The 13,045-nt window shown below is 37.4% G+C and overlaps 1 protein-coding gene across 5 annotated transcripts in view; it reads right to left on the reverse strand.

The window, feature by feature from the left end:
- The window catches only part of KLHL2 (kelch like family member 2), a 57,168-nt gene that overhangs the window by 28,150 nt on the left and 15,973 nt on the right, over positions 1–13,045 (reverse strand). The gene's annotated exons all lie outside the window — the stretch shown is intronic.

Genomic DNA, 13,045 nt, shown 5'->3' on the forward strand with positions numbered 1-13,045 from the left:
ATTCATGAAGCAAATGAAATAACAGAAGAGTCACTTTAATCAAGTAATACACTATAATGAGTGATGTCCATCTGGTCTACAAGGGAGAACCATGCATGCAGTCTTGCTTGGCTTGAGGGTTCTCCTACATCTTCCCTACCAGAAGAATGCGCTAACCACTACATAATAGTGCACTTTGGCATAAGCTTCCACACAAGAGAGACAGACTGATTTGCTAGTCTGAAGGTTATTTTTGTTAACAGTCATGAGCTTAGCCTTTCATATCCTTTTCTTCTGTTCAAAGACACTGGAAACAGAAATGAAACATTCTCTCACTTGAAGTAAACATTCTTGAACCTAAAATCATTTTAGGTTCATAGTTAGAATTTAGGTTTTTCTTTCAGTGAAAAAAATTGTAGACATTTTGACTTTATAGGAACAGGGTTTTTGATTTGAAGTTTGGTCACTGAATTTAAGTACGTATATAGTAAGTAATCTAAAATGAAAGCTCAGAATCCTTCATCATACTGTAATTAATTCAGTGTTTAAAAGATTATACAGCTGCATTAAAAAAACCTTCATATTTTCTTAGGGACAGGATAATTTAAAACGAGACTAACTAGAGTCTAAACAAAGCCACTTGCTGCTGATACCATGTCATTCAGGACCTGGACAATTGTTCTTTAATTATGGGATGTGAGATGCTAGCCAAATAATATACAAAGCTACCCTGCAGAAGGATTAGAAGAAGCTGAAAAAATTAAGTAGGCAGGATAACATAACTCGCACTACACGGTCTTCTTTCTTTCTGTAAAGGCTGACCCATATAAAGAATCGCTGCATCAGCTGACGCTTTTAGCTACTGTGCTTCAGCTATAGGGTTTATCTGTAACATCTCACACCTCCAGGACCAGACTACCCTCAGTCTCAGACCCCACTGGCAGACACACTAAGTTTGAGTCTACCAAAGATTACTATGACCGAACACTTTTAAAAGCTTGTCTAAACCGAAGATGTAAAAGGCCGACAAACGACTAAAAATGTTCATTTGCTGTTTCCTAAAGTATACAAGACAACTTTGAAGAGGCTGGGAGTGGAGGGGGGTGGGGGCACTGAGAAGGAATTGTTTGTTGGTTTGTTGAGGTTTTTGTACATTACAGACTGATTTGTAACAAACAAGGTTTGTTCTCCTAGCACAAGTGTGTATTTTCTGGCAATCTAAAAGAGAGGGCTTGAAACACCATTTGCAAAATGCTAAAGTCTGTGCTGGAAACAAACAGCAGCATAACTGGGATAGTAGACTGTGAACCTTCTGCTTTCCCTATTATTCCATTCTCTGGTATAGCAGATTGTATCATACTACTGAGTTTTACAGTAATACAAAACCAAGAACTGAAGACGACAAAAATAGTATGAAGTAGAAATGGTTTATGTACGTGGTGCTTATCTTCAATATGAAAATTCCATCAAGATTAAAACCTAATATGCGATAAATGGCCCTTCAGTGGACTCAAAACACATTTGATTACCTCAAGCTTTTAACACTCTATGTTATGTTTTTGTAGCTTAATAATATATCTTTACTTAACATTCATTTACTACAACAGACTGTAATTACATTATCCTAGAAACTATCACACAGCACTTCCTCAAAAAAAAAAAAAAGGCATAGCCTTAGTGGACAAATTTCATAACCACTGTAATGTGGATGTTGTGCTTATAAAATTCAGGCATGCAGAGACAAATTTCCCCACGCTAATGGCATCGTGAGCCTCCCATTTTGGTGGTTTTTTTCAGATGAAGGTTTAATGCATATATTTCATGATTTTAAAGCACGATCGGTATCTAGAAAACAGAAATGTTTTCAAGAAAGCCTTTATTCAGCTTCCAAAATTTAATCTTACGTGTAGCAGCATGCTGCTGAACCTACTTGCAAGTAAGAGAGGTTAAATGTGAGTCTCTAAGTGACTTAATTTACTCATAATAAGCACCTTGAATTTTACAGGGAAGTAGATGGGAACACATGCATTCATCTGGGCAAATGACCTCTGCACTTTAGGTTGGCAGGGGCTGCCTTTCAGGTTTGCCACAGGTAGCTTCATTGTCATACAGAGAAATAGATACATGGATGCCCACAGTAAAGGTCATAGTTGAGACAAAAGTAGCTGCTTTCATCCACTCTAACACAGCCTAGCAGCATGATTATTTTAAAGATCACAGACTTAGAGAGTTGCACAAGATTCTGAGAAGTCCGAGAAGGCAGTTTACATGCAGAAGTTATTATTCATTGATGTCTAGTTAAAGGGCAACCACATCCTGGCAAGATGAAGGCATCAGGTTCTAGAATCGGAAAACTTGTAATCTCGGTCCTGATTACTTCTGACCTACACAATGGTCATCACATCTGTTACCTTTTCTCTTTTTTTTTTTTTTTTTTTTTACTTTATTTAAATCACAGAATGGCCTGGGGGACCTTAAGACGACATAGTTTCTACCACTATGCCATGGGCAGGGGCACCTTCCACTAGACCAGGTACTCAGAGCTCCATCAAACCTGGCCTGGAATACTTCTAGAGATGGGGCAGCCACAACTTCTCTGGGCATAGTCTTTTGTAAACTCTTTTAGACCACATCATAGTTGTAGCTTGTTGCTGTAATACCTTTCATAATGGAATCTTAATCCCAGCTGGGGCATAAGACAAAGAGTTAAAAGTATTTTCCAGGTTCGTCTAGAACTTCACAGTTTTTCAGCTAAGTGTTCAAATAATGGGTAAAATCCATGTCTTCTAAAAGGAAAAACCAACAAATGCTTCCCTAGTCAACTACATGAAAAAAAATTATCTCAGTTTCCTTCTGAATGCTTTCATTTTCATGTTCTCCCACCCTATTTTTAGAAGGCAAACATCCTTCTGGTATAGAAGCTGAACACTTACAAACAGTTAGAAGACCAACCTTAAGTCATGGTAATAATGAAATTACAGGGATAACTACATATTAGACCAAAGCAATAGTCAATACACCCCAAGCAGTCTAGGAACATCCACCTTCATCTGCTATCAAGTGCATGAAACTCCACAGTACAAAGTAAACTAGCCACAACAAAGAATGTTTCCTTGCAACACAAGGAATAGCTTGCTCTTGAAGCAGAAGGATGCATTTTACCTTTAGAACAGCATTTCTAGTTAGTTAAAATCAAACTTCACTTGAGAAAAATTAGCAGCGTCCATTGCTTTGTAGGTAAATAAACATCAGGGCTGCCACAGGACAAAAGCCTGGTCTTTCAGGTTTGAAAGGGGACAGTAAAGACTATAGTGGTGCTATGGTTCTGGTTGATTGCATTGGGGATGCAGGCTTCCTTTTCTTGAACTGTTTTTGACTAGCTCTGCTGCAACCAGCTAGGGATCTCCTCCACACTGAGCTATGCTAGAAGCAAGTCTGGCCACTGGCTCAAGACAGAATCTGTTATGTCCTTCACTCTTCCCCAGTATGTGGTTAAACACAGTAATTACTGAAATGAAACTTCACAGCACTACTGTGCTTCCATCAGCACCATCCCTTCCTCTGTCATCTCCTCTAACGAGAAGGGGAAAAGGAAATCTGGGATGGAGGAAAGTAGAACAGGTGAACCTAACCCGATCTGGATCTGTATGTTCTCACCTAATTAGGAAGCTAAACCCTAAGGGCTGAAAATACCTGCTTTGAAACACAGTCTATCTAATGGTAACCCAAGGTTCACAGGTAATCATTTCCAAACTAACCAGCACAGCTAGAAAGCAGCACTGCTCACCCTGTGCATCCTAAGCAGCTGTACCCACGCATTTGCAGCAATCCACACTAAATGTAATAAGACAATATCTACTCACACATATGTTTTTGGGTATTTCTCTCCTAAAAAAAGCTTACTATCTTTCAGCATAAGTAACTCACCCTTTTACCCATAAAAAAGCGTATGCGGAGTCTTTGAAACAAGGTAGACACTGGGAGAAAAATAGAGTGCTTTTTAGTCAACTCACAGTCACTCTAGAAAGGCCTGAATTCTCTCCCTCTCTCAAATGATAGCTTTTCCATGCCTTTACTGGCTTTACACCTTTCCCCAAGCATGCTATTTCTGTCATATTTTAGACCATCCAGTAGTGTTACAGGTGGTAACACAGATTTATACAATGACATATAGATGCTGCTGTGCCATTTTTAATGCTCCTTTTGAAAGACTCTATTTCACAATGAACAGAAGTTTTTCTAAGGTGACTACAGTATGTTATTCTATTCTAGGAAAAGCTGTTAATGTAAAACATAGCAATACGTAGGAGTAATTCAAATTTTTCTTTTCGTGCATTACTTTACACTTTCCAACATTAAATTTGGTCTCTGTGATCATTCTAGCCTGACATCTAGCTTAGCTAGAAAGTAGCGAAACTTTCTATTTTTGTCTGATCTTGAAGAAAATCCTTAAACCAGTTCATCACCTACATCTTTTTGCTACCTACTTTTCAAAACTAAAGAAAATATGTCCTTTGGAAGCCTGCGGACACATTACAACCACTCTGATACAGTGAAAACCAACTATTTATTCCTATTTGTTCCTGTGCTCCCTAGGGATTTTTGATCTATTTATTGCTCATCATGTGACAATTAGGAGGGACTATAACTAACTTGACTTTCAAAGCCTTTGATTGGTTATTTCTGGACCACTCAAGAATTACAGGAGGTTTTTAGGAGCTAAGCATAACTCATAAATAGAATCCTGAAACATACTGAAAGTTTGAACTTTCCTTATTTCACCTGCCACTAACAAAAACCAAATCCTTGGTAGTCTCTACAATGCTCCAGATCACTAATGGCATTGTAGTGTGATTTACTAAAATGTGAACTGAAATTCCAAGGAATAGCCAGCTAGAAATATAACATTTTCATAGTCTCAGCCACCTCACTTTAAAAGTTCTTTTCTGTGGGTAGCAAGTATTATTTTACATATGTATCTTTAAAATCCTATTTGTCCTAGTGATCAGATGTTTCATTCATTTGCCCTTGCACTTCATCCTTTGACCCCTTCTCTAAGCCTGTCCTTGATCTGCAAGAGGATGCACCTTGCACAGTCTGTTGGCCGTAACTGGGACTTTCTACCTTAATTAGGTTTGGCACCATGCTCATGCGTGGCTCTGACAGCCTACATACTCTCCTAAATCACTTCATTAAAGAAAGAATATGCAGGAAACAAACAGATGTTATATTTAGAGCTGCAGTGCTGAGTAAAAGGTTTTATTCTTTTATCATTTAAATTAAACATGCCTGTTTAAATCCCTCGGTGACTTCCCATCACCTCCCACAGTAATCAGAATCACATGCTTCTGAAGTGCAGGATTACAGATCAGTATCTCCTCTGTAATGTATTCTTGCCTCAACCTCACTTCTCTCTCACCCCATCACCTCCTCCAAGAGTTTCTGATTCATTCCTTGGCTCCTGCTTAGACCATGCTGACATAGCCAAGCTACAAGCCTCTTCAACGCCTTTGCCTAAAGTCTCTCTTCCAAATAAGCAGAAGCGAGTGGTTTTTAAGCACCCAACGCCTGCCCCCTACTCCCCCTCTAAAAAACCAAAAAACTACACAACACCCAAACATCTTCTGAAGCTACAAAGATTTGGGACAGGGAAAATCTGTGATTCAGTCTGTAAGAACTCAGTCTCTCTCCAGAAGAAGTAGAAGACTCTCTGCCTCCACAGACACTGGCACTTGATAGTCCAAGACAGACTTTACAGCCTTGGGACAATTTTAATTCATTCCTCATATCTTTGATCCATATTTTAGATTAATCTTTATCTCTTGTGCTCATTCTCGTTCTGTTTCTCCCCTAAGTATTTCTCTCTAGCATCTACAGTCTGGTGTACAACAGCTCAAACATCCATTCAGTTATCTTTTCATTCTTACAAGGTTCATATCCTTCTGCCTACTCAATTTTCTTGTTCAACAAGGCCATTGCAAAAAAAAAAAAAAAGATCATTGGCTGGAAAATGCCAGCAAAATGTGGCTAAAGTATCATTTGGAGGACAGAGAGAAAGAGCAGCAAGGTATCTGCAGAAGGGAAGAAAAAAAAGGCAGACATAAAAATGTGAATACCTCAGGAGAGACTATTTGTCGTATCTGTGCAACATCTGCTTCTCCTGGTTCTGAAGGTCCTGCCACTGCTTTCCTCTCTGTCTTAATCACAGCTACAGCTGTACAGAAACAGCAGTTGGTTTCTCTACAAATTCCTTTTGCTACCTACCTCATGAACTTCACCATGCTATCTACAAGCCAGGGGAGGAAATAGTAAATTTATCCCTAAGTGCAGCAGCATGAATCATAATTATTCAGCTTGGCTAACCATACTTTAGTATGGTTTAGAAGGTGTTGAACAGACATGTCCAAGAGACTCTTCAGGAAGATGGCCCAGCTCAAGACAGAATCGAGACACGAGGCGAGTGTTCTGTCTGCAGTAATCTGTGGGGCTGACTGCATGTACATGTACTGTACATGTGAACTGTGTGTGTACCTACTGGGAAGAGTGGTCAGCCTCACTGCCAAGCTGGAGCTTGGAGACACGGAGCTGCAGCCACCCAGCTGTTATCAGGCTACCAGATTCAGTACCCTTTACACTTTCCTCACACTAAGCATACCGTGTGATTTTGTTCTGCCACATGCCCCAAGCAAGCCAGATCAGAAAAGGAAATCCTTTCAGAGAGCATCAAACAGCTATCAGATAAATTTGAGGCTTTGGAATACACCTTCAACCACATCAAAACTCCAGTTTCTCAGTTAAAAACAAACATAGAAAGGGGAAGTGACAATATACGTACCATATCTATACTGCAGTGCACATAATAATCACAGATATTCTCAGATAGAAGAGACCCACAAGAATCATCAAGTCCAACTCTTAAATGAATGGCCCATAGAGGGATTGAACCGTGACCTTGGCATTATTCAAACCAAGTTCTAACTAACTGAACTAATCTCAGAGTCATAATGTACCCCCAAAAAAATGCAGTTTTACTTTGCACATACCTAATAGCTAACATTACAAAGGATAGCTATAAAAAAAATAGAGAAAAATACATTTTAAATGGATCTAAAAACTGACAGAGAGTAAACATTAAGCTTCTCTGCAAAGTTGTTTGCTTAGTATTTTGGTCAGCAACTCTTATGTGAAGCTCACTCATTTAAAGTGCAATTAACAAAGCTTGTATTGTAATAAAATATGCTGTAAACTGTAAAATATCTGTAAAAAGATCTCACTCCTCTTTTCCCTTCCCTCCTACACTCACTCTCTTGACAGGCAGGCACATATAAGCAAATGAAGAATGCATACTAGGATTATTTCACTAGAAAAATGAGATCATTTACTGTTGCCTGACATGTCCTATAATGTATATAAATTCAAGAAGTGTGCCATTGTCTCTCCTCGAGCTACACCACAGTTGTGCCTTACATTATTAAAATCCTCAAGTTGTTGTCATAAATATAAAAATAGGGCAAAACGATGCAACCAGATTGTTGCTTGAAGCCTAAAGGATAAAATACATACGATAGCAAAACACAGTGGTACTCCCCTAAGCACACAATCAAGGAGTATATTATAAGGCTGTTTAGTCCAACATTAATTTCTTGCCCAGTAAGACTTAAACATGTTTCTGTGAATAGGGTTTGTAATGAAACTCATGTCAGCTTGTATTTAAGTACCTCTCTGCAGTGTCAGCAAGCCCCTAATATTATTAGAACTGTGCTGGCATAAAAGAATAAGTTTGGATTACATGTAAAAAGTGATTTAAACACATATATGAATTTAAAAAAAAAAAATCAGTTAATCCTGTTTTAATCATGAAGTCATTAGGATGAGCCAGTTTCATAAAACATTTTAACCTGAATGACTCTGAATCCAAGGTTTTGCAAAGCTTTCATAATTAGTAGCTATGCCACAGCAGCCATGATGGAGATGAGCAGAAAGACCAAAGGCTTGTTTATTTTTGAAGCTCTATAAGATGATCCCAATAAAGAACTCCATCTCTCCTAAAGCTTTAATAATATCTGTTTCAGGGAAATAAGATCACCCACCACCAATAGTGCTGACACTCAACACTCTATTACATAAAACACTTTTGGTAAAGAAAAACTTCCAAGAATTAGTGCAGTTGCCTGAAACATATTAACAAAGAAAAAAGTGAGTTTATGGACAGAAGGTTTTAGGTCCTTGTGAAGGCTAAGTAAAAAGTGGTGGTAAACTGAAATGTGGTGGAAATGTAGCAGTTTCGAGATAAATTTAAGTCTAGAAACAGCCACTAGTGGAGGATATGGAAGATAAGGGAATCAAAGACCATGACAAATATTTAATTCTCTCAGAACAGGCAGGATTGTAATCTGTCATCTCAGGATTCAATAATTAGCACCATACTTATCACACATTGAAGGCAGGAAGCCAAATCTGTCTGAACTGTTAAATTTACAGGAGATTATTTGGGAATCATAATTCAATAGCAGTGCAGAAAAATACAACTATATGAACATCTTAAAAGATAGCTCTACAGTTTTAATTTGGCCTAACAGTCTGTCTAAAAAAATATGTGCTGTACCAGGATACTTTGTTGAGAGTTTTGGCACATTAAATTTAAGTCACAAGAAACAGAAATTGACAGATTTCAGTTCTAAAGATGCTATCAATGATATTTTTAAACTTTACATTAAAGTCAGAGCTATTTTCACTTTTTAAAAATCTATTGCAGCTATTGACAGGAAAAATCAGTGTAATATTGCTCCATGTTTTTTAAGGACAGTAAGAGAAACAACTTAAACTCGTTCACTTCAAAAAAATTATCTCTAGAAAGAAAAAAAAAAAACAACAAAAAACCCAAAATAAGTAGCACTGTTATCTTCAACAGTGTTAGTATGTGTGACCTAACTGCATTCTTCTTTAGGAGCAGAGTTAGCAATAAATCAGTGCAGAAGAAGAGTCACACGGCCCAATAGTCTATCTCTAGCACCTCACACGTCAGCAGCCAACATACTGCAGGAAAGACTTTGGAAGCTAAACCAAAATGAATGTGACCTGTCTAGGTACTGTGGAGATGCCAGAGAAAAACTGTACAGAGAACAGGGGAGAGAGGAGGGACATACAAAGGGGACGACATACAAAGATGAAGACCCACTGGCTTAAAATTTACCTCTAGGAACTCAAAATTGTATCAATTAAAATAATACAGGGATGATTTTTAATGCTGTCACAAGACAACTGTGATCAGTAAATCGAGGCAAATGCAAGTAAACAAAAGGCCTTTATCAGCAACCAGACAGCAACCTTCAGAGATGCCAACATTAACCTCTCGTACAGCAGTAATAGTTTTATTAAGTTACTTGCATCTGCTAGAAGACTGTGACTGCTTCTAGCTAGAAAAATTGGTATCATGACCCATGCTGTCATCACCAAACTGCAACGTCTAGGACATCATAATCTATTTGAAAACCATCCAGCAATTGCTGTTAACTCAGAATAAACTCTTCCTAAGGAGCCCTGCATTTCAGTAGAATGCATGATTGGGGAGGTACTGGACCTATATTATCTGTTGGTCTCTTGGTGATGTGCAAGGTGTTAATCATGACCAACAGGGTTGCAATTGCCTAGATCCAGCCTACCTAGCACTCACTCTTCTCAAGATATACTTTCATTTAAGCTGTTTCACTTTCCCTCATTATCATCAAGTACTTAAAGAAGAGAGGGTAGACGCACATCTGTAAATGCATCAAGATCAAACTTATTCCCTTCCTGCCTGTTTTAGGTTTCTGAAACATTTTTTCCAGACATGTCTTTCACAGATTCTCTGAAGGAGAATAGCCAATTCCTACAGAAGCAATTTCATCATTACCTTCTCTCAAAGCAGTTTTATATCTAAAATATATATAATGTTATATTTGAAACAGGACCTACTGTATTATAAGATTCAGTGAAAGCTTCACAGCATTCAGTTCAGTTGAATAAATATTTCTTTTATCTCTCCCACCCACTTACACAGCAGCAGGCACACTTCCAGGACACAGAATGCTCTGTTCAAGTATTGAATTCGACTCCCTCCTCTTACAAAGCCCAATCACACATTTGTAAAGGACAGTCAGCATTTCATTCTAAAAAGGAAAAATCTACCCCAATTAAAACAGAAAATTTCCTATATTCATAAAGAAAACTGGATATAACCCTTTGAAAGGCGAGGGGCATCTTTTGATAAAATAATAAGGGAAAAAAGAAGTTCTTTAATGTTCAAAAGTATACGTTATTTGCAGGCCTTACAAACTCTTGAAAAATATGCCAAGTTAGGTATCAAAAATGAAACTAGTCTCAAAAAACATGCTTTATGTTCTTTACACATCACTATGTTGCTAACTCACATAAAGACTATTAGTCTAGTCACCAGCTCATATACACAAAACATTTGCTTTCAAGGATAAAGCTTGACAAGCATCACAATATTCTTAGGTGTATTTTGACTCTCAGCTCGGGTACAAAGATAGTATGGCTCTGAAGACTATTGGAATGTAATTGATGTATATTAATTTGATTTTGTAAGTGCTCAAAGACTGTGGCAAATTCTAAGTAAAGAGGTTGGACTTATAAACTGGCTTGTACTTGGTCATTTCATATTTTGTTCAAGCTAAGAGCACATAAAACTAGCTGCTGTTGTCCAGTTGATGTGCAATAGTAAGTTGTTAAACTGGTAATTCCATCGTGATCCTGAAAACCCTTTTTAAGTAAATTCCTATAAATTGGTATACCTGTCCCTTAGTGGAAAGGGTACCAAAGGAAAGAATCTAAGATGATCAGGCACAAGGCAAAAAAAACTCCTTTACCAAATCTGCCATTCCAGTAATACATATTCCAGAACAAACTGGGAGCCCCTAAACAGGTCATTTCACATGTCCAACCCACATAAAACTGCACATGGTGCATGATAGGCAGACCACTTCTAAGTACAAAACAACAATTTATTCTGAATATTTTTATCTGAATTTATCCAAGTGCTCAACAAAAGAACAAATAAGGAATGTTAAATGCTGGACAGAATTTTATTTTTGCCTTGAAATTAGTATCCAGTAGGACTTCATCTTACTGATCATACACAGTTTTACTACATTTTATTGGAACTAATATCTATCCTTGGTGGTTTGTTGGGTTTTTTGTCCTCCTCAACATATGCAAGCCTGGATTATTCATTATTTTGCATTCTATTCTGTGTAATGGTCTCTCCAAAAGATATTCTACATCTCTCTTTCAAACATTTTTAAAATTACTTGTACACATCTTTCTCCTCTTCCATGTCCTCCCACCCCTAAATTGGGTGTAATTTTATAAGATTTTCAGTAGGTCATTATTCCTTTCTGTTACTGGTGAGTTTTAAAATATAATTGCACAATTCTCCAAAATGAAAATAATTTCTTAACAATTTTATTAAAATCAATTTTAACATGTGGTTGTACTCTGGAAACAGACTTGCAAATTGGTACCTCTGGTGTGAAACTGAATTCTTGCCCAGTAAACTTACTGAAAGACATTCTACTCCTATTAATAACCAGATAATGACTTCCACTGGTTGCGGTTTTGGTTCACTAGAAGTATTATGCTAATAAGCTTAAATACTTACAACAACAAATCACTTAAATTGGCATTTATCAAAATAAGAAGGTACCATGATTTTCTTCTCCCACTGTATGATGACCACTTCCATGTTCTCGTTCTTACTCTTTCTACCAGCATAAATATAAAGTGACTGCTAGAATAAATGTTATGTTACTGGAAAAGCAAACTCACTCAATGACATAAAGAAACAAACACTATTTTTTACTCACAAGATAATAATTGCACTCTAGTCTGCATTAACAAGGCCTCAATGGACCAATTTTGGCCATTGCATGTTAAAATGTAGATATAGGTGAAACTGAAAGAGTCTAGAAGAGAAAGAAGAATGGTAAAAGATTTAGAAACCATTGCCTCCAAAAAAAGTCTATGATGTTTAGCCGAAAGAAAAAAAAGTAAATTACATTAATAAAACCAGTATTTCAATACATAAGACTGTTACAGCAAAACTAGCAACAAGTTGCTTCAAAAGACAACAGAAGGAAGTACCAGAAATTTGTCTAGTACAGACTGAGATGATTTAAGTCAGATACTACCTTATGAACTGTAAAGCAACTGGAACTAACCACATAAGGACTGTTATCAAGTTTCCACTATTAGATGAAATATGTTCTCCCAAGTCTGCATACATTCAGTCACTGCACATTCAGTCACTGTTTCACTTTACAGAGTTCAGTAGCAGTTATCTTTTATGCTATTCCCTGTAACCTCACACTCCTTCTTCCTTTGTGCTCCTTTAACATACCCTCAGTCCAACTTGGTCATGCCACAAACATACTTAGAAGTTGACCATCTAAAAAGAACACATCTGTTTTCAAAAGCTGTGGGACTTCTCTGGGTTTTGGTGTGAAGAACCTGTTCATTTTCAACCTAGAGGACTTTTCAGGATTCAACAACCCTGCAAAGTTGTTCAACCAGTAGACTCTAGAGGTGATGAGGAGCAGCAGGAATAGTCAAAGCCTGTATTACCAAACATGGTACTGTAGAATGACTACCTTAGTAAATAGCTAGGACAACATGAGGATCTTCTTTTTTGAGGATTTCTCGGGGAAATCAGTTGCTTTTTCAGACCTTTCTTTGACAGCACCTCAAATCAAATGTGCTGTCAACTCTTATGCCCACATCCCATGATACCATATAAATAGAAGTGTGTTTGTTGTACTTTTTATGGCAATTTGCATGAACAGTAAGAGTTACAAAGAAAAATGCATACATACTGTGTGTTCATAATATGCTTATTACTATGCCAGCATTGTTCTTGAATAATTTCAGAAAATGAACACAAAAAACGATACATCTTAAAAAGGACCCTGTTCTGGCCTTTGGACTTTGTGTTGGTTGTATCTAACAAAATTCTTTAAAGGGAAAATATGCTAGGACAGAGTTATGTAAAAATACCATTTTTTGTGATCTT

Source organism: Chiroxiphia lanceolata, chromosome 4 (assembly GCF_009829145.1).
Source record: "Chiroxiphia lanceolata isolate bChiLan1 chromosome 4, bChiLan1.pri, whole genome shotgun sequence".
NCBI classification, from domain to species: domain Eukaryota; kingdom Metazoa; phylum Chordata; class Aves; order Passeriformes; family Pipridae; genus Chiroxiphia; species Chiroxiphia lanceolata.